General features: G+C 44.2%; 1 long non-coding RNA gene and 1 pseudogene across 1 annotated transcript in view; both read left to right on the top strand.

Annotated features, from left to right (window-relative positions):
• Nucleotides 1–6,314: 6,314 nt before the first annotated feature.
• On the top strand, nt 6,315–8,771 carry LOC141072583 (zinc finger BED domain-containing protein 5-like; annotated as a pseudogene).
• A 15,005-nt stretch (nt 8,772–23,776) lies between these two features.
• Nucleotides 23,777–27,699, top strand: part of LOC141072582 (uncharacterized) — a 28,739-nt gene continuing 24,816 nt past the window's right edge. The window contains exon 1 of the long non-coding RNA XR_012226705.1: nt 23,777–23,844. This is a non-coding gene — a long non-coding RNA (uncharacterized lncRNA). The remainder of the gene's footprint in view (nt 23,845–27,699) is intronic.

Below are 27,699 nucleotides of genomic sequence, written 5' to 3'. Positions count from 1 at the left end.
TTTGGAGAGCCCCTAATGTACCTAAACAGTGGAAACCCCCCACAAATGACCCCATTTTGGAAACTAGACCCCCTAAGGAACTTATCTAGATGTGTGGTTAGCACTTTGATCCCCCAAGGGCTTCACAGAAGTTTATAATGCCCGGGCATGAAAATAAAAAAATCGTATTTTTTCCACAAACATGATCAATTAGTCCCCTATTTTTTTATTTTCCCAAGGGTAACAGGAGAAATTGGACCGCAAAAGTTGTTGTCCAATTTGTCCTGAGTACGCTGACACCCCATTTGTGGGAGAAAACTACTGTATGGGCACATGCCGGGGCTCGAAAGGGAAGTAGTGACGTTTTGGAATGCAGACTTTGATGGAATGGTCTGCGGGTGTCATGTGCGTTTGGAGAGCCCCTGATCTACGTAAACTATTGAAACTCCCCACAAGTGACCCCATTTTGGACACTAGACCCCCCACGGAACTTATCTAGATGTGTGGTGAGCACTTGGAACCCCCAAGTGCTTCACAGAAGTTTATAACGCCCGGGCATGAAAATAAAAAAAATATTTTTTTTTCCACAAAAATGATATTTTGCCCCCAATTTTTTATTTTCCTTAGGGTAACAGGAGAAATTGGACCCCAAAAGTTGTTTTGCAATTTGTCCTGTGTATGCTGATACCCTACATGTGGGGGTAAAACACTGTTTGGGCGCATGGCAGAGCTTGGAAGGGAAGGAGCACCATTTGACTTTTTCAACTCAGAATTGGCTGGAATTGAGATCAGACGCCATGTTGCATTTGGAGAGCACCTGATGTGCCCAAACAGTGGAAACCCCCAATTCTAACGCCAACACACCCCTAACTCTAATCTCAGCCCTAACCCTAGCCCTAACCCTAACCCTGGCCCTAACCCTAGCCCTAACCGTAATGGGAAAATGGAAATAAATACATTTTCTTTTAATTTTATTATTTTTCCCTAACTAACGGGGGGTTTGATTTACTATTTATGGCGGGTTTTTATGTTTGGCAGCTGTCACACCCTAAAAGACGCTTTTTATTGTAAAAATAGTTTTTGCATCACCACATATTGAGAGCTATAATTTTTCCGTATTTTGACCCACCGAGTCATGTGAGGTCTTATTTTTTGCGGAGCGAGTTGACGTTTTTATTGGTACCATTTTCGGGCACGTGACGTTTTTTGATCGCTTTTTATTCCAATTTTTGGTACTCAGAATGAACAAAAACCAGCGTTTCATGAATTTCTTTTGGGGGGTGTGCGATTACACCGTTCCGCGCGCGGTAAAATTGATAAAGCGGTTTTATTTTTCGGGTCAGTACGGTTACAGCGATACCTCATTTAGGTAGTTTTTTTTATGTTTTGTCGGTTTTATGCAATGGCAAATCAGCAAAGAAAAAATATATAAAACATAACTTCTAATGTTATATAAAAGCTACCAAACGATAAAGTGCGATTAAAAAAACACTGAATCAGTTGCCACAGACTATACAGTGTGGTGTCTGTTAATATTTCCACACCAGATCACCCAAAGTATATACATGTGGCTAATTCCATGTCCAAAAGTGAAAAGACCTGGACAGACTGAAAAAACTAGGTAACAGACAATGTGAATAACAACCACAGTCTTATCATGAATGGTTACTTAACCAGAGGCGTATATAACCCCTATCATATTTAGCTTAAACAGAAAAATAACCCATTCATGTCTAGAGAGGAGACATCAAAAACCAAACCAGTAGTCCATAGATATACTTAATAAAGGAAGGATCTCACCCATATGTCTGGAAGATGCCGATAATCAGATAGTCAGGAAACAGGGAATAACCCTAATCAAACCCTGTAGGGGCTAATAAACCTGACACCCATGACTCCCGCCCTAACAAGGGCAGTCCACATCTGACCCTCACAAAAATAGCCCTGCAATGTCCCTATGCATCCCTACCCGTTTCATCATTTACTGACTCTTCAGGGGATCTAAATGCAAGTACTGGACGTAACACATAGTAACCAGGCTCCCTCCTAGGTGACAATGGTGTTAGGGCGGGAGTCATGGGTGTCAGGTTTATTAGCCCCTACAGGGTTTGATTAGGGTTATTCCCTGTTTCCTGACTATCTGATTATCGGCATCTTCCAGACATATGGGTGAGATCCTTCCTTTATTAAGTATATCTATGGACTACTGGTTTGGTTTTTGATGTCTCCTCTCTAGACATGAATGGGTTATTTTTCTGTTTAAGCTAAATATGATAGGGGTTATATACGCCTCTGGTTAAGTAACCATTCATGATAAGACTGTGGTTGTTATTCACATTGTCTGTTATCTAGTTTTTTCAGTCTGTCCAGGTCTTTTCACTTTTGGACATGGAATTAGCCACACGTATGTACTTTGGGTGATCTGGTGTGGAAATATTAACAGACACCACACTGTATAGTCTGTGGCAACTGATTCAGTGTTTTTTAATCGCACTTTATCGTTTGGTAGCTTTTATATAACATTAAAAGTTATGTTTTATATATTTTTTCTTTGCTGATTTGCCATTTTGTATTTGTGAAATTGTGGATCTATATTCCACTAGGTGCTGTATTTCTCTCTTCGGTTTTATGCAATGAAAACTATTTTATATAAAAAATAATTATTTTTGTATCGTTTTATTCTGCAAGCTATAACTTTTTTATTTTTTCGCTGACGATGCTGTATGGCGGCTCGTTTTTTGCGGGACAAGATGACGTTTTCAGCGGTACCATGGCTATTTATATGCGTCTTTTTGATCGCGCGTTATTTCACTTTTTGTTTGGCGGTATGATAATAAATCATTATTTTTTGCTTCGTTTTTTATTATTATTTTTTAAGGGGTTCGCTAAAGGGGTTAACTAATGGGATAGTTTTATAGGGCAGGTCGTTACGGACGCGGCGATACCTAATATGTGTACTTTTATTGTTTTTTTTTTTAATTTAAAAAAAATGGATTTATTGGGGAATATTTTTTTTTTCTAATTTATTTGGCGATTTTTTAAAAAAATGTTAACACTTTTTTTTTTTTTTAACTTTATTACATAGTCCCAGGTGGGACATCACTGTCCTGTGACAGATCGCTGATCTGTCACATCACAGATCACTGTGACAGGCACTGAGGAAGTCAGCTCCCTACAGGCCCCCGAAGGCCCCCGTCGCCATCTTGGATTCGGGGGCCTGTAGGGAAAGAGACCCCCGCAGCAGCGCTGCACATTGCGCTGCTGTGGGGGGAACAGGGAAGCACGGAGGGAGCCCCCTCCCTGCCGATGCTTCCCTTTAACACCCGGTACACCGCGATCATGTTTGATCGCGGTGTGCAAGGGGTTAACGTGTCGGGGCGGTCCGTGACCGCCCCTGACACATAGTGCCGGGTGTCAGCTGTGATAATCAGCTGACACCCGGCCGCGATCAGCGGCGCTCACCACGTGGGCGCCGCTGATCGCGGTAGACGTGCTATCCCATCCATGGGCATAGGGGCCCGGGTCCCATGGACGGGATAGTACGTCTGATGTCAGGAAGGGGTTAATGTAATACTTTGTTGCACCACCTTTTGCTGCGATTACAGCTGCAAGTCGCTTGGGGTATGTCTCTATCCGTTTTGTACATCGAGAGACTGAAATTCTTGCCCATTCTTCCTTGGCAAACATTTCGAGCTCAGTGAGGTTTAATGGAGATCGTTTGTGAACAGCAGTTTTCAGCTCTTTCCACAGATTCTCGATTGGATTCAGGTCTGGACTGTGACTTGGACATTCTAACACCTGGATACGTTTATTTGTGAACCATTCCATTGTAGATTTTGCTTTATGTTTGGAATCATTGTCTTGTTGGAAGACAAATCTCCATCCCAGTTTCAGGTCTTTTGCAGACTTCAACAAGAATGGTCCTGTATTTGGCTCCATCAATCTTCCCATCAATTTTAACCATCTTCCCTGTCCTTGCTGAAGAAAAGCAGCCCCAAACCATGATGCTGCCATCCCCATGTTTGACAGTGGGGATGGTGTGTTCAGGGTGATGAGCTGTGTTGCCGTTACGCCAAACATATCATTTGGCATTGTTGCCAAAAAGTTTGATTTTGGTTTCATCTGACCAGAGCACCTTCTTCCACATGTTTGGTGTGTCTCCCAGGTGGCTTGTTGTAAACTTTAAACAACACTTTTTATGGATATCTTTGAGAAATGGCTTTCTTAACACTCTTCCATAAAGGCCAGATTTGTGCAGTGTACGACTGATTGTTGTCCTATGGACAGACTTTCCCACCTCAGCTGTAGATCTCTGCAGTTCATCCAGAGTGATCATGGGCCTCTTGACTGCATCTCTGATCAGCCTTCTCCTTGTTTGAGATGAAAGTTTAGAGGGACAGCAAGGTCTTGGTAGATTTACAGTGGACTGATACTCCTTCCATGTCAATATGATCGCTTGCACAGTGCTCCTTGGGATGTTTAAGTTTTGAAAATCATTTTGTATCCAAATCCGGCTTTAGGCTATGTATCCACGTATGCAGAAAATTCCTGACTAAAAACCGGACTCCTTCCCAGGAAAAATGCATTTTTTTGCGCTATTTTTATGCGTTTTTTCCAGAGCATTCCCAGTTTCATAGAATATAGTAGGAAATGCGGTTTTTACCGCAAAATCAATGAACATGTGACATTTTTTACTGGGTTGTGTTTTTTTATGCAGAAAAAAATGCGTCGTGCACAAAAATTGCAGAATGCATTATAAGAATGGGATGCTTAATGTATGCGTTTTTAAAGCGTTTTTGCATGGGAAAAACGCTTAAAAAACGCTTATGTGGGCACATAGCTTTAAACTTCTCCACAACGGTATCACGGACCTGCCTGTTGTGTTCCTTGGTCTTCATGATGCAGACTTAATAGCTGTCTACAAATATCTAAAGGGCTGTCACATTGTAGAAGGATCAACTTTATTCTCATTTGCACAAGGAAAGACTAGAAGCAATGGGATGAAACTGAATGGGAGGAGACACAGATTAGATATTAGAAAAAACTTTTTGACAGTTAGAGTGATCAATGAGTGGAACAAGCTGCCACGAGAAGTGGTGAGTTCTCCTTCAATGGATGTCTTCAAACAGAGGCTGGACAGACATCTGACTGGGATGATTTAGCGAATCCTGCTTTGAGCAGGGGGTTGGACCAGATGGCCCAGGAGGTCCCTTCCAACTCTACGATTCTATGATTCTCTCTGTGCATCATACAGACCCCTGAGACTATCACAGAGCAGGTGCATTTATATATGGAGACTTGATTACACACAGGTGGAATATATTTACCATTTAGGACAACATTGGATCATTCAGAGATCCACAATGAACTTCTGGAGTGAATTTGCTGCACTGAAAGTAAAGAGGGCGAATAATATTGCACGCCCCACTTTTTAGTTTTTTAATTTCCACAAAAATTTAAAATAACAAATAAATTTCGTTCAACTTCACAATTGTGTCCCACTTGTTGTTGATTCTTCACCAAAAATGTACATTTGGTTTCTTTATGTTTAAAGCATGATATGTGGGAAAAGGTTGAAAAGTTCCAGGGGGCCGAATACTTTCGCAAGGCACTGTAGATGGTGACTTTCCGCTGACAATCTTTCTGATAGTAGAATCGTTCACTTTTCACGTCTTTTCCATCTGGCCCAGATCGACAATGACAACTTCTCCAGCCAGGACTCAGCTGCAGAGATTGCAAGAAAGACACGTTTCACTTCTCATATTCCAGCCCCATCACCATCTATCCCCAATGGCACAAACCCCTCATCCTGCTGATACCCCAATGCTGAGCCGTTGCTGCCCTATGTGTCCCTATTACTGCACCTACTGTGTGATACTGTGTGCCCTTCAAATTCTAAAGCAACCCTCTAGAACAGCGGTTCTCAACCTGTTGGTCGCGACCCCGGTGGGGGTTGAACGACCAAAACACAGGGGTCGCCTAAAGCCATCGGAAAATACATATTTCCGATAGATTTAGCCGCTGAGAAGTCGTGCTACCGTCTGCAGCAGCGTTATTCAGCTAGAACGCACACCGTTATGGATGTGCGTTCCAAACTGAATGCCTGCGCACATGCGCAGACATGACTGCATCATCCATCTGGGGCCTAAGGGGCGGGGGGAACGCTCCACAGTCCATAGCAGCGCATTACGTGTGTCCGGCGCTTGCTGACGTCATCAGTGGGCGGACGTAGCAAGCGCCGGAGGACAGAAGCCTAGGAGGCGGAGAGGCAAGAGGCAGAGAGCCAAGAGAGCCTGCGAGACAGCCTGCTGGTCTGGTCGGCTTGTCTCACGACAATGGATCGTGTAGACAAGAATATTAGGAAAAGAAAATTCAATGAGGATTTCTTGCAGTATGGTTTTACCTTAATAATTACAGCAGGAATTGAGAAACCACAATGTGTTATTTGTTGTGAAGTTCTCTCAGCTGAATCTATGAAGCCGATCCAACTAAAACGCCATTTTGATAGCAAGCATCCAAGCTGTGCTGGCAAGGATATCCACTATTTTAGATGCAAAGCTGATGGACTCAAGAAATCTAGATTTGACACTGGTGGCCAGTACCACAAACACAATGCAGCAGCTGTTGAAGCGTCATATTTGGTGGCACTCGGAATTGCCAGAGCTATGAAACCTCACACCATTGCTGAGGATTTACTGTTTCCAGCTGCAAAAGACATAGTTCGAGTGATAATTGGAAGTGAATATGTTCAGAAATTGAATGCAATTTCCTTATCTAACGACACTGTCCGCAGAAGAATAGAGGACTTGTCTGCCGATATTCTTGATCAGGTGATCCAGGAAATTAAATCTGCACCACTACCAATATTCAGTATCCAGCTTGATGAATCTACAGACGTGGCAAACTGTGCACAGTTATTGGTTTACGCGAGGTATATTAATGATGGCGGCTTTAAAGATGAGTTTCTTTTTTGCAAACCGCTTGAAACAACAACTGCACATGATGTTTTTGACGCAGTTGGTTCTTTTCTAAAAGCGCATAACATCTCCTGGGAAAAGGTTTACGGTATTTGCACAGATGGTGCTCCTGCTATGCTAGGATGTCGCTCAGGATTTCAACGTTTGGTACAAAATGAATCGCCAAAAGCAATCGCAACACAATGTATGATACATCGCCAAATATTAGCGACTAAGACACGGCCGCAAGATTTACAAGAAGTAACGAAAACGTCATAACGTGTCAATTTTGTTAAGTTGAACACCTTAAACAGTCGGCTGTTTTGGCAACTATGCAACGAGCTAGATGCGCCAAACAATGCTCTTGTCATTGTTAGGACATGGTTAATGTCCTGTTCCCACAGGGTTAAGTTTTGCCGGCCTCTCTTTGGATCTGGGAGGGGTATTTATACTCACTCCAGACTAGCATTCTCTGTCAGCTATACTGTTATTCTGGCTGTGTGTCTGACCGACCCCCCCTGGTGTGCGTGTATTCTGCATTGCTTGTTTAATTCCCGTGTATGACCCGGTCTGTTCCCTCACTCTGTACTCCGTCTCTCGTTATGGTACTATTGTCTTCTCCGTTTCTGACCTCCTGGCTTGGCTATTGTTACTCCATTGCAGTTTGTCCCTATTGTACCGTCCATTGCCCGTTCTGCATTTCTGATCTATGGCTACGTCCTGACTATTCGCTCTGTCTAACCCTTTGGTACTGTCCTGCTATCTCGTGCTTTGACCCGGCTTGATCTTGTTTCTGTCTGTCTATGCCCCTTGGTAACATTGTCCTGTAGTTACCTTTCTAGGAGTTTCCCTGCAGCTCCTAGCTCTGTGGAGCTTAGGCCACGCCCCCAGCAGTCACGTGCTTCAGGTCCTGGAGCATGCATCGTCATCGCTGCTGCCCTGCTCCACAGGTATCTTTGAGCACTGTTTTGGTACTCAGGACATGCGCACTGGCTCAGTGAACGAGTGCAGTGCGGTGTTCCTGACAGCTCTGTTATTTCACACTGAAGTCAGATGGTTGTCAAGAGAAAAAGTTTTAAAACGTGTCTTTGAGCTTCGTGATGAATTGAAAACATTTTTTAATCAGAAAGCAAGACCGCAATTCGAAGCACTTTTTAGCGATAAAACTGAGTTGCAGAAAATAGCTTACTTGGTGGACATCTTTGTCATCTTGAATGACTTAAATTTATCACTGCAAGGACCAAATGCAACGTGACTCGATTTGTCCGAAAAAATTAGATCATTCCAAATGAAACTTCAGCTTTGGAAAATTAATTGGATAAAAACAAAATGTACATGTTTCCTACATTATCTGCCTTCTTTGAGGAACATGACATTGAGCCAGACAAAAAAAATTATGATGATCACTTCTGTAAAAGAACATTTGCACATGCTTGCAGACGAAATTTCATCATACTTTCCTACCTGACTGCCCATTTGCACTTGCCAGAAGTCCATTCACCGTGAAAGTTGAAGATGTTCCGGAGACAGCGCAGGAAGAGTTCATTGACCTAATTAACAATGATGCAGCGAGAACAGATTTCTCTACGATGCCACTGACAAAATTCTGGATTAAGTGTTTACAGTTATATCCTATTCTGGCTGAGACTGTGCTGCGCCGCCTTCTTCCTTTTCCAACAACATATCTTTGCGAAACAGTTTTCCAGCTTGCTGGTAATCAAGTCTAAATACCGAAGTAGACTTGTTGCAGAAAGTGATCTTTGCTGTGCCCTTGCAAAGACTGCCCCAAGAATTTCTGAATTGGTAAGTAAGAAGCAACCACAACTATCTCACTGAATTTGGCAGCATACTGTAGCAAAATATTGCACTGTTTACTGTTATATTACTGTTATATTTAAACCCATGCTATGCCTTGGTGAAATGTTATTTATTGGAACTTAGTAATAAATATTTCTTAACATATAATTAACCCCTTAGCGACAGAGCCAGTTTGCAGCTTAATGACCAGGCCAATTCTGACCACTGTCCTTTTATGAGGTTATAGCTCTGGAACGCTTTAATGGATCCCGCTGATTCTGAGATTGTTTTTTCGTGACATATTGTACTGCATGTTAGTGGTAAAATTTCTTCGATAAGTCTTGTGTTTATTTATGAAAAAAATGGAAATATGGCGAAAATTTAGCAATTTTAAAACTTTAAATTTTTATGCCCTTAAATCAGAGAGATGTGTCACACAAATTTCTTAATAAATAATATTTCCCACATGTCTACTTTACATCACCACAATTTTGGAAGCAAAATTTTTTTTTGTTGACCAGCGATTTCTCATTTTTACAACAAAATTTACAAAACCATTTTTTTTAGGGACCACATCATATTTAAAGTCATTTTGAGGGGTGTACATGACAGAAAATACCCAAAAGTGGCACCATTCTAAAAACTAGACCCCTCAAGGTGCTCAAAATCACATTCAAGAAGTTTATTAACCCTTTAAGTGCTTCACAGGAGCTAAAGCAATGTGGAAGGAAAAAATTAACATTTAACTTTTTTATGCAAAAAATTTACTTCAGAACCAATTTCTTTTATTTTCACAAGTGTTAAAAGAGAAAATCAAACACAAAATTTGTTGTACAATTTCTCCTGAATACGTCGATACCCCATATGTGGGGGTAAACCACTTTTATAGCACTCGGGATGGAGCGCTGTTTGACTTTTTCAACGCAGAATTGGCTGGAATTGAGATCGGATGCCATGTTGCCTTCGGAGAGCCCTTAATGTGCCTAAACAGTGGAAACCTCCAACAAGTGACCCCATTTTGGAAACTAGACGCATTAAGGAACTTATCTAGATGTGTGGTGAGCACTTTGAGCCTTCAAGTGCTTCACAGAAGTTTATAACGTAGAGCCGTGAAAATAAAAAATCCATTTTTTTTTTCACAAAAATGATCTTTTCGCCCCCAAATTTTTATTTTTACAAGGGTAACAGGAGAAATCATACCCCTAGAGTTGTTGTGCGATTTGTCCTGAGTACGCCGATACCCCATATGTGGGGGGGAACCACTGTTTTGGCTCATGGTAGAGCTCGGAAGGGAAGGAGTGCCATTTTGGAATGCAGACTTTGATGGAATGGTCTGCGGGCGTCATGATGCGTTTACAGAGCCCCTGATGGGCCTAAACAGTGGAAACCCCCCGTAAGTGACCCCATTTTGGAAATTAGACTCCCTAAGGAACTTATCTAGATGTGTGGTGAGCACTTTGAACCCCCAAGCGCTTCACAGAAGTATATAAACGCAGAGCCGTGAAAATAAAGTCTTTTTTATTTCCACAAAAGTGATTTTTTAGACCCCTAAAGTTGGTAAATAGTGGAAACCCCTCAATTCTTGCTCCAACCCTAACCCCAACACACCCCTAACCCTAATCCCAACCCTAACCCTAATCCCAACCCTATTCCCTAATCCTAATTCTAACCCTAATCCTAGTTCGCCCTAACCCTAATTCTAACCCAAGCCCTAGCCCTAACCCTAGTCCAACCCCAACCCTAGCCCAACCCTAACCCTAATGGAAAACTGAAAAAAAAATATTTTCTTTATTTCGTTATGTTGGCCAAGCTAAGGGGGTGATAAACGGGGGGATTATGTACTATTTTGTTTATTTTGATCACGATGATAGTTTATCATCGTGATCAAATGAATGAATGGAATCTGCCAGCCGGAGCCTGCAGATTCCCGGCGGGCGCACTGCGCATGCGCCCGCCATTTTCTCCGGATCCAAGATGGCTGCTCCCACCGGAGGATGCCGGCGGGACGCGGGACCACCGGGAGGGGACCCTGGACCACGGAGAGGTACCGGGGGGGATCGGGGACCCTAGTTCTCTCTCCTCTGATGTGCGATCACATCAGAGGAAAGAGAAATTTAATGCACAATTGCGGCTTTTTCTTTTGCGGTCGCCGTTATAGGGTTAATAACGGCGATCGCAAAAGCGGGGTCGGTAAAAACCGACCGATTCATGTTCTCTGGGGTCTCTGCTACCATCGGCAGCCGAGACCCCGGAGAAAATCCGACACTGGAGGGCGCTATTCACTTTCTCCACAGCGCCGTGAATTAGCGGCGCTGTGGTTTTAGTACAGTTAAATACCGCCGTTAAAAGGCGTATCGGTGGTCGCTAAGGGGTTAAACATTGTTTTTATGATTAATCACTATGTTTAAATTATGTTTGATTTGTACCAATGAGAATACATAATGCATATCAGGTATTTACATTCCGAATAATAACTGTAGCAAAATGACAGTTATAAAATAGCCACCAAAATTATTTTTTGGTTTTGGGTCACCGCAACATGAGGAACTGTATTGCGGGGTCACGGCATTAGAAAGGTTGAGAACCACTGCTCTAGAATATAGTAATGCCGGGTGCAAGTGCCTTAGAAAACAGTGCCCACATTTTGTCCCCTAGAATGTAATAATGCCCTGTGTGCCCCTGTGACAGTCACAGTAACCTGAGTTCCCCTATAACAATAAGTGTCCACTTTACATTTAATAATGTCCCGAGTCTCCCCCTGAACAGCTCCCATATACACAATGATACTCTCTTATACACAGTATAATGCCCCCTCACTGTATACTGACCCCTCAGTATCCCCCAAACTGGCTACAATACTCTATGATGGCCCCCTCTCTGTAATCTCCACACTGTATGATGGCCCCCTAGATTGCCTCCATATAGTATAGTACAGCAGATTGTCCTCATATAATGCAGCCCACCCATAAGCAGACTCTACAGAATTATGCAGTCCCCCATAAGCAGACTTGTATAGTATAATGCAGCCCCCCATAAGCAGACTGTAATGTAAGGCAGCCCCCCATAGGCACACTGTAATATAGTGCAGTCCCCATAGGCAGACTGTAATGTAAGGCTGCACCCCCATAGCAAGACTGTAATGTAAGGCAGCCCCTCCATAGGCAGACTGTAATGTAAGGCAGCACCCCCATAGGCAGACTGTAAGGCAGCCCCCATAGGCAGACTAATGTAAGGCAGCACCCCACCTTACACAGACTAAGGCAACCCCCCATGGGCAGACTGTAATGTAAGGAAGCACCTCCCATAGGCAGACTGTAATATAAGGCAGCACCCCCCATAGGCAGACTGTAATATAAGGCAGCACCCCCCCATAGGCAGACTGTAATGTAAGGCAGCACCCCCCCATAGCAAGACTGTAATGTAAGGCAGCCCCTCCATAGGCAGACTGTAATGTAAGGTAGAACCCCTATAGACAGACTGTAATGTAAGGCAGCCCCCCATAGGCAGACTAATGTAAGGCAGCACCCCCCATAGGCAGACTGTAATATAAGGCAACCTGTGACGGGGTATACGACAGAGCAAGAAGGGACAACAGGCCGAGGGACGATCCAACGAGATTTATTAAGGCAGGGAGCAAACAATATCAAATATCCAATACTATCCAATAATATCCAACAATAGCCATAGTTCCACTAGCTGTTGACACAAGCCTAAATTAGATTATGGTCCAGGTACATCACAAGACATTGCAAAGTATTGGGGGAAGGAGACATGGTTAATTTACAGCAAATACAACCAGAGAAAAGTTAAATGACATATTATACAAAATACAGGACAGGGCAAAACTACAAATCATGACACAACCCCCCATGGGCAGACTGTAATGTAAGGAAGCACCTCCCATAGGCAGACTAATGTAAGGCAGCACCCCCCATAGGCAGACTGTAATGTAAGGCAGCACCCCCCATAACAAGACTGTAATGTAAGGCAGAACCCCATAGGCAGACTGTAATATAAGGCAACCCCCCATAGGCAGACTGTAATGTAAGGCAGCCCCTCCATAGGCAGACTGTAATATAAGGCAGCAGCCCCCTATAGGCAGACTTTAATGTAAGGCAGCACCCCCCATAGCAAGACTGTAATGTAAGGCAGCACCCCATAGGCAGACTGTAATATAAGGCAACCCCCCATAGGCAGACTGTAATATAGCGCAGCCCTCATAAGCAGACTGTAATGTTAGGCAGCACTCCCCATAGGCAGACTGTAATGTAAGGCAGCCCCTCATAGGCAGATTGTAATATAGTGCAGCCCCCATAGGCAGACTAATGTAAGGCAGCACCCCCCCATAGGCAAACTGTAATGTAAGGCAGCACGCCAATAGGCAGACTGTAATGTAAGGCAGGACCCCCATAGGCAGATTGCAATATAGTGCAGCCCCCATAGGCAGACTAATGTAAGGCAGCACCCCCCATAGGCAGACTGTAATGTAAGGCAGCACCCCATAGGCAGACTGTAATATAAGGCAACCCCCCATAGGCATACTGTAATATAGTGCAGCCCCCCCATAGGCAGACTGTAATGTAAGGCAGCCCCCCATAGGCAGACTGTAATGTAAGGCAGCCCCCCATAGGCAGACTGTAATGTAAGGCACCTCCCCATAGACAGACTGTAATGTAAGGCTACATCCCCATAGGCAGACTGTAATGTAAGGCAGCACCCCCCATAGGCAAACTGTAATGTAAGGCATCCCCTCCATAGGCAAACTGTAATGTAAGGCACCTCCCCATAGACAGACTGTAATGTAAGGCTACATCCCCATAGGCAGACTGTAATGTAAGGCAGCACCCCCCATAGGCAGACTGTAATATAGTGCAGCCCCCATAGGCAGACTGTAATGTAAGGCAGCACGCCAATAGGCAGACTGTAATGTAAGGCAGCACCCCCATAGGCAGCATAGGCAGATTGTAATATAGTGCAGCCCCCATAGGCAGACTAATGTAAGGCAGCACCCCCCCATAGGCAGATTGTAATATAAGGCAACCCCCCATAGGCAGACTGTAATATAGTGCAGCCCTCATAGGCAGACTGTAATGTAAGGCAGCACCCCATAGGCAGACTGTAATATAAGGCAACCCCCATAGGCAGACTGTAATATAGTGCAGCCCCCATAGGCAGACTGTAATGTAAGGCAGCACGCCAATAGGCAGACTGTAATGTAAGGCAGCACGCCAATAGGCAGATTGTAATATAGTTCAGCACCCATAGGCAGACTAATGTAAAGCAGCACCCCCCCATAGGCAGACTGTAATGTAAGGCATCCCCTCCATAGGCAAACTGTAATGTAAGGCACCTCCCCATAGACAGACTGTAATGTAAGGCAGCACCCCCCATAGGCAGACTGTAATATAGTGCAGCCCCCATAGGCAGACTGTAATGTAAGGCAGCACGCCAATAGGCAGACTGTAATGTAAGGCAGCACCCCCATAGGCAGCATAGGCAGATTGTAATATAGTGCAGCCCCCATAGGCAGACTAATGTAAGGCAGCACCCCCCCATAGGCAGACTGTAATATAGTGCAGCCCCCATAGGCAGACTGTAATGTAAGGCAGCCCCCCCATAGGCAGACTGTAATGTAAGGCAGCCCCCCATAGGCAGACTGTAATGTAAGGCAGCACGCCAATAGGCAGACTGTAATGTAAGGCAGACTGTAATATAGTGCAGCACCCATAGGCAGACTAATGTAAGGCAGCACCCCCCATAGGTAGACTGTAATGTAAGGCAGCCCCTCCATAGGCAAACTGTAATGTAAGGCACCTCCCCATAGACATGCTGTAATGTAAGGCTACATCCCCATAGGCAGACTGTAATGTAAGGCAGCACTCCCCATAGACAGACTGTAATGTAAGGCAGCACGCCATAGGCAGATTGTAATATAGTGCAGCCCCCATAGGCAGACTAATGTAAGGCAGCACCCCCCATAGGCAAACTGTAATGTAAGGCACCTCCCCATAGGCAGACTGTAATATAAGGCAACCCCCCATAGACAGACTGTAATGTAAGGCAGCAGCCCCCTATAGGCAGACTGTAATGTAAGGCAGCACCCCCCATAGGCAGATTGTAATATAAGGCAAGCCCCCATAGGCAGACTGTAATATAGTGCAGCCCTCATAGGCAGACTGTAATGTAAGGCAGCACCCCATAGGCAGACTGTAATATAGGGCAACCCCCCATAGGCAGACTGTAATATAGTGCAGCCCTCATAGGCAGACTGTAATGTAAGGCAGCACGCCAAAGGCAGACTGTAATGTTAGGCAGCACGCCAATAGGCAGACTGTAATGTAAGGCAGCACTCCCCATAGGCAGACTGTAATATAGTGCAGCCCCCATAGGCAAACTAATGTAAGGCAGCACCCCCCATAGGCAGACTGTAATATAGTGCAGCCCCCATAGGCAGACTGTAATGTAAGGCAGCCCCCCATAGGCAGACTGTAATGTAAGGCAGCCCCCCATAGGCAGACTGTAATATAGTGCAGCCCCCATAGGCAGACTGTAATGTAAGGCAGCACTTGACATAGGCAGACTGTAATGTAAGGCAACACCCCCCATAGGCAAACTGTAATGTAAGGCAGCCCCCCATAGGCAGACTGTAATATAGTGCAGCCCCCATAGACAGACTGTAATGTAAGGCAGCAGCCCCCTATAGGCAGACTGTAATGTAAGGCAGCACCCCCCATAACAAGACTGTAATGTAAGGCAGAACCCCATAGGCAGACTGTAATATAAGGCAACCCCCCATAGGCAGACTGTAATATAGTGCAGCCCCCATAGGCAGACTAATGTAAAGCAGCACCCCCCCGTAAGCAGACTGTAATGTAAGGCAGCCCCTCCATAGGCAGACTGTAATGTAAGGCACCTCCCCGTAGGCAGACTGTAGTATAAGGCAACCCCCCATAGACAGAATGTAATGTAAGGCAGCAGCCCCCATAGGCAGACTGTTATATAGTGCAGCCCTCATAGGCAGACTGTAATGTAAAGCAGCACTCCCCATAGGCAGACTGTAATGTAAGGCAGCACCCCCCATAGGTAGACTGTAATGTAAGGCAGCACCCCCCATAGGTAGACTGTAATGTAAGGCAGCCCCTCCATAGGCAAACTGTAATGTAAGGCACCTCCCCATAGACATGCTGTAATGTAAGGCTACATCCCCATAGGCAGACTGTACTGTAAGGCAGCACTCCCCATAGGCAGACTGTAATGTAAGGCAGCACGCCATAGGCAGATTGTAATATAGTGCAGCCCCCATAGGCAGACTAATGTAAGGCAGCACCCCCCATAGGCAAACTGTAATGTAAGGCACCTCCCCATAGGCAGACTGTAATATAAGGCAACCCCCCATAGACAGACTGTAATGTAAGGCAGCAGCCCCCTATAGGCAGACTGTAATGTAAGGCAGCACCCCCCATAGGCAGATTGTAATATAAGGCAAGCCCCCATAGGCAGACTGTAATATAGTGCAGCCCTCATAGGCAGACTGTAATGTAAGGCAGCACCCCATAGGCAGACTGTAATATAGGGCAACCCCCCATAGGCAGACTGTAATATAGTGCAGCCCTCATAGGCAGACTGTAATGTAAGGCAGCACGCCAAAGGCAGACTGTAATGTTAGGCAGCACGCCAATAGGCAGACTGTAATGTAAGGCAGCACTCCCCATAGGCAGACTGTAATATAGTGCAGCCCCCATAGGCAAACTAATGTAAGGCAGCACCCCCCATAGGCAGACTGTAATATAGTGCAGCCCCCATAGGCAGACTGTAATGTAAGGCAGCCCCCCATAGGCAGACTGTAATGTAAGGCAGCCCCCCATAGGCAGACTGTAATATAGTGCAGCCCCCATAGGCAGACTGTAATGTAAGGCAGCACTTGACATAGGCAGACTGTAATGTAAGGCAACACCCCCCATAGGCAAACTGTAATGTAAGGCAGCCCCCCATAGGCAGACTGTAATATAGTGCAGCCCCCATAGACAGACTGTAATGTAAGGCAGCAGCCCCTATAGGCAGACTGTAATGTAAGGCAGCACCGCCCATAACAAGACTGTAATGTAAGGCAGAACCCCATAGGCAGACTGTAATATAAGGCAACCCCCCATAGGCAGACTGTAATATAGTGCAGCCCCCATAGGCAGACTGTAATGTAAGGCAGCACGCCAATAGGCAAACTAATGTTTTGCTGCCTTCCATAGGCAGACTTGGCCAAGAAAGTTAGTGAAAATTTCATTAGAAACCTTTACAAGAGTTTCACGTGCAAAAGAGTCAGGTATGCCTCTCAATCGGATGTTTTTCCTCCGGCTTCGGTTTCCTTGGTGTTCCGCCGCCAAGAGTTCCATATTTAGTTGTTGTTGCTGGAGGGCTTGATCTCGGAGGCAAGTTATCGCATCGACTGTTTCCATGTTGGTAGATTCCAAAACCTCTACTCTCTGACCCAATTGTAAATCTGTTCAAAGGCCGGTCAGTTCTTCTAAGAGGGTTTCATATTCTGGGCCATTAGTTTTTCAGGAATGCTATGTAAATCGGTGCAGAGTCCGAGCCGTCTCCATATTATCTGGGGTGGCAGGTCTCTTAGAAGATTTTTTAAGAGGGGGTTGTGTGGTGTCAGATGCCTTTTTTAGGTATTTGTCTAGATCTCCATGAGCTTTATGCGTTTGTTCCTCAGCTGTGGTCTTTGTTTTCCACACTCTTTATTTATTTTATCAATAATGGAGCTCCTGATAGTGTGAAGTGCAAAGATCACCACTTGAACATAATAGCATACAATTAATTTTCCATTGTGTTTAGATATGCAACTCTTTTATAGAATGACCATTAGTTGTCACCCTTCTACTGGTCTGAGGGTTAAAACATGGACTTTTAGGCTGTGCGCACACGTTGCGGATTTAGATGCAGATCTGTAGCGTTTTGGATGCGCAGAAATGTATCAAATCCACAGTGTAGTGCACAGCCAATCGTAGTCTATGGGAATTTAAGGTTTGTTGTGCACATGCTGCGGAAAAATACGCTCGGATTTGCAGCGTTTTTTTTCCCCACAACATTTCAATTCTTTTTGCACCCGTTGACTTGCATTGAGTAAGTGAAATTTGCAGCAAAACCGCAGGTTTAAATCAGATCTGCAGATGTACTGCGGATGTGAGTGCAAGAAACGCTGCAGATAGGAAGGAGGGAAGTGTGTGTTCGGAGACTGTGCATGTCTGTGTGCGGTGGTCTGTTTGTATCTATGTGTGTGTACGTGTGTCTGCGGGGGTCGGCCGGAGTGTGCGCGGCTGTGTGTGTGTGTGTGGGTCTGTGTGTAGGCAGGCATCGTCCAATGGGACTACTAGTCCCATCCGGCTATGCCTGCTACAGTGACATCAGTAGCCGATAATAGGGCAGTAGTAGACTCATCATCTGGCTACATACCATACTGCTAATCCATGAAGCCCTTGATCCTCTGTAAAAAAAAAAAAAAAAGTCAAAAGTCAACCGTATACTCCCTGTTCCGACGTAATCCATATAATAACGAGTGTCCCACGACCGCTCTCCAGTGGCCTCCGGTGATACCATGAGGAAGGTATCCTTCTGCACTGTATCACTCCGCCGTCAGGTCACAGGAGTTAATCCTGTCATTTGCGGCCCCGCTGTATTAGAAAATTCTCATGCAATATTGCCGTCAAGTGAGAGGATCAACTCCTGTGACCCTTCAGTGATAACACTACAGGAGCCATTGTCTCCTGTCACTGAGTCACTGGAGGCCCTATAGAGCGGTCACATCTCCTGATGTGACAGCTCTTTAGGGGAGATCGTCATGGGACACTCATTATTACATGGATTACGTCGCAGGAATTAGGCAAAAATAAAAGATGGAAAACTGTTTTGTTTTATTTCATTGTGAGAGATTGTTAGACGGAGGGCACCACTGAACTATTAAGAATCGATAAGGGGTTCACCAAAGATATATTCAAAAACAGTAGACAAGAGAAAGTATTTCAATGAAATAAAACAAGAGAAAGGAAAAGCAATATATCTAAATATGGGAACTCCACAATATATATAAAAACATACATGAAACAACACAAAATTTTTTTTAAAAAGAATTAAAAAAGTGCAAAGTGCAGACAAGCAAGTCATGGAATAATGATGTAATGACTCTCCCACATCAAAAAAACCCCACACAGCAACAAGTATATATGGAAATGTATCATGGTTTTTTTTGTGTTGTTTCATGTATGTGCTGGTATTCATTAATAAAAATTGTTACTTTTTCTATATAATGCGGAGTTCCCATATTTAGATATATTGCTTTTCCTTTCTCTTGTTTTATTTAATTGAAATACTTTATTCTGGCTGTGTGTTTATTTCCCATATAACAATTACAGGATTAGTAATGGTGTCTTATTGGCGCCTCTCCATTACTAACCGGGCTGATGTCACCTTACAATACAAAGGTGACATCAACCTCTTATTGCCCCATATGCCACCACTACAGGGCAGTGGGAATAGAGTTCCAGAATTGGAGCATCTTGGAGATACGCCATTTCTGGGGCAGCTGAGAGCTGGTGTTTGTAGCTTGGCGTGGAGGCTAATATCCATGGCCACTCCCAAGGCTATGAATATCAGCCCATCGTTGTCTGCATAGCCTATCTGGCTATTAATTATAGGTGGACTCCACTTTATTTTTTTTGAGGGGATCCCCCTATTTTAATAGCCAGTAAAGTCTAAATATACAGCTACAGGCTGATATTAATAGACTGGGAAGATCCATGGGTATTACCCACTTCCCAGGCTATAAAGTTCGACCCCCAGTCGCTAGCTTTCCCTCTCTGGCGCAGAAAATTGCATGGGAGCCCACACCATTTTCTTTTTTTTTTTTTTAAATTAAACAGATATTGCGCAGATTTTGTGTGTTTGTCTTTAACTCTTTATGTACCATTTTATTATGGTTATTACTAAACATCAGGCTTGGTATTATCTATCTATAGATAGATATATCTATCCATACTGTATGTCTATAGATTATCCATCTATCTATAGATCTATCTTTCTATTATTTATCTCTCTTTATCTATTTATCTATCTCATATCTATCTATTATCTATCTTGACCTGGTCCACCGTGTCGGTCACGGATACAGGGCCAGGGCCCCAGCAGTATCTGGAGGGTGCCTAATCTGGACGCAATAAGGCCACCATAAGGGGCTCCATAAATCCCCCCCCCCCATATGCTGCTGCCACCGCAAATAGAAAAAAAAAATACTTTCCGTCGCTGGCTCAGGACCCCGGCACTAGCGATACTTACCGATCCTCCGTCCATCGCGGCGCGCCCCTGTGTCTGCACTCTGCCCTCTGTTTGAACATCACAGACAGAGGACGGAAGACAGTAGAGCAGCGCGCAGCGATGGGCCGGGGAACGGTAAATATAGCATACACTTACCCCCTCCTGGCGTGGTCTCTGTGCAGCCCCTTCTCCTGGTCTCAGGCTCCTTCCTGCAGCGGTCACGTGGTACCGGTCATTAAAGTCATAAATATGCGCATATTCATGAATTTAATGAGCGGTACCACGTGACCGCTGCAGGAAGGACCCTGAGACCTGGGAGAAGCGGGTGGCTGCAGAGACCACGCCAGGGGGGTGGTAAGTATGACCTGACACCCCTGCTTCCCCTCCCCCCACTGACCCCGGTATATGACTCGCGTATAAGCCGAGAGTGGGGGACTTTCAGCCCCCAAAAATGGGCTGAAAATCTCCGGTTATACGTGAGAATATACGGTATGTGTATCAAAATAAATTTAAAAAAAGGAAAAAATTTTGAAAACAATAAATATGTATGTTAATGTAAAAGAAAAAAAAAGTACACATATTTGGTGTCATCGAGTCCGAATGACCCCACCTGTAAAACTGTCATGCTAGTTATCTACTTTTCAGTGCACACCGTAAAAAAAAAAACGGAGCAAAAACCTTTTGCCTTTTTATCATATCGCCAAACAAATAGTACAATAAAACGCAATCAAAAAGTCAAATCGAAATAAAAATAGTAGCGATGAAAACATAATCTTGTCCTGCAAAAACCAAGTCACCATACAGCTCTAACAGTGGAAAAATGAAAAAGTTGTCAGAATAAAGCAATGCAAAAACATTTTTTTTTCTATAATAACGTTTTAGTTGCGAAAAAGTGCAAAACAAAATAACTATATAAATTGGGTATCGCTGTAATCGTACTGTCCCGAAGAATAAATCTTTCTTATCAATTTTACCACAAGCTGAATGGCACTAAAAAAATAACCCAAAAAACAATTGCTGAATTGCTAGTCATTGTTCTGCCTCCCAGAAATCGGAATAGAAAGTGAATAAAAAATGTCCTGTGCCCGAAAATGGTGCGAATAAAAACGTCAATTCGTCACGCAAAAAACAAGCCATCACATGGCTCGGCTCCCATTTATCCTATGCTCTGTGCTGAGCCCTTACACCGGGGTTACTGTGTAAGTTTCTGAAATACGTGATTCTGATGGAATCCACAGTGGAAGATTCCTTATAATGAAGAAGACGGAGGCACTGTAGATGGCGTCTGATCTGTGATCCGGCGGTGTCCATCTTTTTAGTCGTACATAAGTGTCAATTTTGTGCAACTCTGAACAGAGGCCAGACGGAGTCTAGAGTAACTCTGCTGCCTCAGTATAGTGAATGGATTCCATGGGGAATTGGGCCTCTCTGAGATTTAGATGGAAACCCCAAAGTACCGTAAATGCTGAGCGTAGAGCGCCGGATAAATGTGATCAGAACCTTATGTAAGATGTTCCCAATGAAAGCTTCAACTCAATCCACAAAAAAAGTAAGTCCCCGCTCAGGTGTGTCATCTGTTAACGGAAATATAGGGGGCTTCTACGTTACTGGTAGCAAAATGGCTCGGGAAAAGTGCTACGGCTCCTCACCACCCTAGAAGAAATTCAGCAAATTCTGCGCTCCCAAATCCAAATGCCTCCCTTTATTCTGAGCCCCAGTGTGCTTAATCCACATTTAGTTTCCACATGTTTGGCATTTCTGCACCAATGAGAGCTCACCTAATTTACGAGTGCATGTCTCCAGAAGCGTGGGCTGGGCTCTACAATATACTGGTCACTATAATGCCAGTTTGCAATTGTCACTCAGCAACATCCATTGCTGCTTGTTTCTGGAAAACACTTATGGAGTCAAAATCGTCACTACACCTGTAGATAAAATCCGAAAGGGGTGTATTTTCCAAAATCGGGTCACTTGAGGGGGAATTCTGCTCTTGTGGCATTTAGGGTCTCTGTATATACTGTAGAGTCCGGAAACTATTCTATAATAATTTGTTCTCCAAGAGTCAAATAGTGTTCTGTCCCTCCCAAGTCTTGCTGTGTGTATAAACAGTTCTGTATAGCCACTTATGGGATATTGCCACGTTCAGCAGAAATTGTGTGACACATTTTGGCAGAATTTTTACCCATTTCCCAGTGTGAAAATGCAAACTCGGGCTGAAACAATTTTTTTTGTGGTTAAATTGTTCTGGCACCCCAGGGTCTCTGCGAATGTGACATGGCCCCCACAAACCGGTGCAGCAAAATCTGCACTGTATTATGGCGTTCCTTCCCTTTTGAGCTTTGCACTGTGCATCAAAAGTAGTTTTCGATCACTTAGGGGTTATTGATATACTCAGGAGAAATCGCATAACAAATTGTACTATTTGTTTTCTCCTATTACCCCTTGTGAAAACTGCAAACTTGGTGTCAAAGCAACATTTTAGTGGAAAAAATAGTAATATTTTATGTAGTCATCTCCATTTTATACAAGTTTGTGAACCGGCTGAGGGTTAAAAATACTCACTGCTCCCCTAGATGAATTCCTTGAGAGGACAAGTTTACAAAATAGGATCACCTGTGGGGGTTTCTGCTGTTATGACATGTCAGTGGCTTAAATGTGACGTGGTATCCGCAACCTATACCAGCCAAAATAGCGCTCATTCCATTTCCAGCCCTACCATGCGCCCAAGCAGTCGTTTTTCAACAAATCTAGGGTACCTGCGTACTTTGGAAAAATTGCACGGCAAATTTTGGCATGTGGAAAATGTTATTTATAAGCTAGTTTGTGTGACATAACTCTGGTATAAAGATTAAAAGTTTGAAAATTGTGAAATTTTCAAAAGTTTCGCCAAGTTTTAGATATTTTTTTTTTTTTTAGAAATAAACATATTTATTAATATAAAGTTATATCGAGCAAGTTTTACCACTATCGTGAAGTACAATGTATTACGAAATACAGTCTCCGAATCGCTGCGATACATTGAAACGTTCCAGAGCTATAGCCACATAAAGTGACAGTGGTTAGAATTGTAAAATCTGGCCTGGTCATGAAGGCGAAAACAGGCTCTGGGACGAAAGGGTTAATGATCCTGGATTTAAAGGAGGATGTCTTAGGCTGGTTTCACATTAGCGTTTTTTTGCACAGCGCATCGTGCGCGTGCATGCGTCATGCGTACCTATGTTAGCATGGCATGCGCATGGTCTTGCGTTTTCTTGCGCTTTTTCAAGGTGTGCGCCTAGGAGTGCCGGACGCAACCTGTTGCATTTTTGGGTCCGCCAAAAGGGGTAAAAAAAATGTATGCGCATGCTTGCGCACGGAATGCGACAAAATAACGCATTACAGTCTATGGACATGCGTTCGTCTGCGTTTTCATGCGCATGCGTTTTTGGCATAAAAAATGTAGACACTGGCTTTAACCCCTAGGAAACGAATTCGCATAAAAATGCAAACGCATGCAAAAATGCATGATGCGGTTTTGCATGCGTTTTTATTGCATGTGATGCGCTGTACAAAAAAAACCGCTAATGTGAAATTAGCCTTAAAAGCTCCTCTGGGATTAATGTGTATGTATCCCAATAGTTTTGTCCATATGGTGTGTAATAGATTGTTCTTCCATGGTGAGAGGTGGAGACTGCTCCTCTGATGATGTGTGTCTGGTATGTTAGTGAGAATAATAATCAGTTTTGGTATATATTTTAGGAAACCACAAAAGTCATGGAAAGAGAAAGAGGGATGACGGGAATGAGGAGGCCAAGAAACGTAAGAGGTAAGCTCTACATACGCCTAACAGTCTGGTGTCATTTCATTGTACTGTAAGGCGTCGTTCACATATCCAGTTTTTATTTCCAATTTTCGATCCGTTTTTAGATAAAATGGAAATTAAATCATTCAATGCAAAATTAGTTAATTTAAATGTGGACGGGAATGTCCTAAATTGTCTTTTTTACTGCAATCCGATTTTTAGCATGATAATAGTCAGTGGAACACGGATCATAATGTATGGTCATCGGTCGTGTCATCTGTTAACAGATAGTCTTTTCAGCACTTTGAGTGCCCATAACACTGGAGGTGTTCAGATACACTTCTAGTAAAAATGAATTCGTTGCAAGCTCTAAATATGTTGTGCGACAGCACTGTCCAGAGATGTTTCCCCAGACACGCATTCCTGAATAAACTTGGTGCTACAGTATGATGTGTTGATCAACAGCAATTCTCAGGCAATTTGCAGGAAACATGTCACCATGTAGCAACAGCCGTATAGACATTCGTGTGTTTGAACCCTTGTGTGAGACTTTTCTTTTTAGGCTAACTTAGAAAGTGGTCATTCTGTTGGTGGTCACTCGTTTGCCTTCAGTTGGCTTTTTCTTGCTAATAAGTTAATAAATAAGCGAAACAGTTTTTGGCTGAAAAAAGGCGTACCGTATATACTCGCATATAAGCCGAGATCTTCAGCCCATTTTTGGGTGCTGAAAGTCCCCCTCTCGGCTTATATGCGAGTCATATAGCCAGGGGGTCTGAGGGGGAGCAGGGGTGTCAGATCATTTTAGGCTATCTTAGAAAGCGGTCATTCTGGTGGTCTGTAGTACAGCGCATGCGCGTCTTATGTGGTCTCGACGTTGATCTCACGATGGCGCAGCATGGATGCTGGCGTCTGGGGGAGAGGATCCCTCTCCGGAAAAAAGGGGCATACTTCACACACTAGGGACTATTTGAGGTAATAATTAGATCGTATATAACATGTGTATGTGGGGAATGCAGACGCACTTCCCCTGACAAAGCTCCTATAGGCAATGATACACGTGGGGTCTTGCCCACACCCCTGTTTCCCGTCCTCCATGTAACCTTAGCCCGTTTTGGCTCTTTTTTGAAATCTTAGCTGCTCTGAGAATTATCAGGTTCATGATTGGTCATTATTTTCTTACTCCTTTTGGGTGATGCCCACGCTGAGGGCACCTTCATCATCTTGCACTTGCAGTGAGAATGGACCATTGATTTCTGTCATTCAGCTTGCTTTTTGCTTTCATCATTTTGGGTTTATTTCCCTCATATTACCATTTTTTGGAGGCTTCAGCATGTATGCGGTTCTATCAAGTCGTCAATTATATCATGACTACATATCTTTTTTATGAGTAGGCTTTACCTCAAGCATTGTTTATATATTGGTGTTGTACTTTCATATGGAGAATATTGCACCAGTCATGGTCACATGTGATATTTGGGTCTAGGGATGTGGCATTTTGATATTGCATTTGTCTTCTTTATAAATGCTTTTAATACAATTGTGTGTCTTGTCTTCCCAATAAACACATTGTGATTTTTCTACTAATATTAATTATTTTGGTGTGCAACCATTTTTTGCCTGGTCTTGTCCTTTTTTGATTTATAGTTTGTTCCATGCAAGGTTTTTGCAGGCATCAAAGCTATGAATTAATACATGTGGAATTATATAATTAGCAAAAAAGTGTGAAACAACTGAAAATATGTCTTATATTCTAGGTTCTTCAAAGTAGCCACCTTTTGCTTTGATTACTGCTTTGCACACTCTTCGCATACTCTGAGCTTCAAGAGGTAGTCACCGGAAATGGTTTTCACTTCACATGTGTGCCCTGTCAGGTTTAATAGGTGGGATTTCTTGCCTTATAAATGGGGTTGGGACCATCAGTTGTGTTGTGCAGAAGTCTGGTGGATACACAGCTGATAGTCCTACTGAATAGACTGTTAGAATTGAGGGCTTGCTCGGTCTTTTTCTTCGACTTCCACTTCCTTATCAGGCTAGATTCGGGAACACCCCCAATGTGCACCTGTTAAAAGTGTTCTTTGTCTTGCGTGCCTGTTCCAGCCTATGGGAGCACTGCTCTCATTTCAGGCCGTGTTTGGTTACCGTCCCCTTTGTGAGCACCATCCATTCAGCGTGAGAGGTTTCCTTCGTGCATTTTTTCCTCCCATAAGAGCACTTTCTTTTTCCTCAGTTCCTCAGCGCTCCCTGCTTATGTCCGCCTGTCATAATACAATTTTGGATTTGTGGCAGTTCTGGTTCCACTTTTTCCTTTTAGACCATCAGGTGTTAATGTCAGTTTTTCCCCGTTGGCAATCTGGTGTTATTGCAGTGCTGCTGGGTCAGTTGATGTGAGTGGTGACCACTCCCATCATCCTTTAAAAGGTCACTTGATGCATCAGCTGACTGTTTGTGATAGAGTTTCTCTGGAGACCAGCCGAAGTATGAGGAGCTCTCTGGTGTCTGCGTGTATCAGCTGCTAGCGGTCTAGGTGTCTTATCCTACGCTGCGGGGAGTTTGGAGTCCGGCTTCAGTGTCACCTGCGGAGTGGAGCTTGGTAACAGTGTTACAAGGCTAAGTATGGTGTTTTTTCAACTTGTCTCTTTGATGATTGTCACTTTCTCCTCTGTGTATTATCTGCAGAGGTGAGGCTAGTTCACCTTGCCAGCCAGTGCACTAACCAGGGCAGTAATAGGTGACTACTAAGGACTAGGTTCGAGACAGTGGCAGGGAGAAGGACCTGCATAGGGCGTTAGGGGAGTGCAGGGACAGGCTCAGGTTTGAGCTCAGGTGGTGACCATTCCTCATTCCCTATGGGTAGGGCCTTCCTATCTCCTTTTCAACCCCGTTGTTTGTGAGTTGTGCCGACTTCTGACTTACAACCCGTTGGGTCGGGTCATACTGCCCCTTCCTTCACATCACTGAGGTTGCTCTCTTTCTGGTACCTACACGATGCTGCTACTATTGCTGCAATGATCTGCTCCACCAGGAACGGGTAAGACTCGGTACAGGATCTTGTTTTTCCTCCATCTAGGCGTAGCCCTCCTCAGCATCCCTTCTCATCTCCAGGGAGGCTCTGGTCCTACATATGTACCGTCCCTTCCACTCCACTATCCAGTGCACCTGTGCCCTATACATGAAGATGTGGCCCACAAGTCAGGCCTAGGCATTCTGCACGGACTGCAGCCCTGTGTTTCCCACTCCTACTTCCCGGAGGGGGCCGCCTGGGTCTGATCTTGATTCCCAGTCTGATTCTGACCTTGACACGAGCCAATCTTCTAAACTCCAGGAAGTCTTAACATTGGCCGACAAATCAGTACCTCAATATTAAGAACGAGAAGAGCCCACCTCCAGACAACTGAACATTTAAAAAATCTTACCGCCCCCCCTCTCCTTTTACTATGGTCTTTGCCAATCACAAGGAGTTTGAGGCAATCTTTGTCAAACAGTGGGAGCACCCAGAAAAGACTTTCCCAGACAGAAGGCGGTAAACTATTCTTTATCCCTTCAGCCCCGAGTTCCTCAGCAAATGGGCAGAATCCCAGCCGTGGACCCTCCAGCCTCTCGTCTGTCCATTAGGACGGTCCTATCTCTCCCAGACGGTTCTTCCGTCAAGGACTCCGGTGACAGACAGATTAAATTCCTGGCCAAGTCTGTCTTTGAGGCTGCTCGTGTTCCTCTCTGTCCAGCCTTTACTTCCACCTGGGTAGTCAAGTCGGTTTCTGCCTGGGCAAAGCATCTTCAGCAGGTCATTTTTTCAACAGCCTCATCTGAAGAGCTTGGTGACCTTGCAGATCAGATAGCTCATGCAGTTAAATACTTGCTTGCGGCGTCCCTTGATGCCAC

Source organism: Dendrobates tinctorius, unplaced genomic scaffold, assembly GCF_039654945.1.
Source record: "Dendrobates tinctorius isolate UK_male_01 unplaced genomic scaffold, ASM3965494v1 ptg000276l, whole genome shotgun sequence".
NCBI classification, from domain to species: Eukaryota; Metazoa; Chordata; class Amphibia; order Anura; family Dendrobatidae; genus Dendrobates; species Dendrobates tinctorius.
Note: the sequence above shows the minus strand (reverse complement) of the source record. Positions and strands in the feature narration are given on the sequence as shown.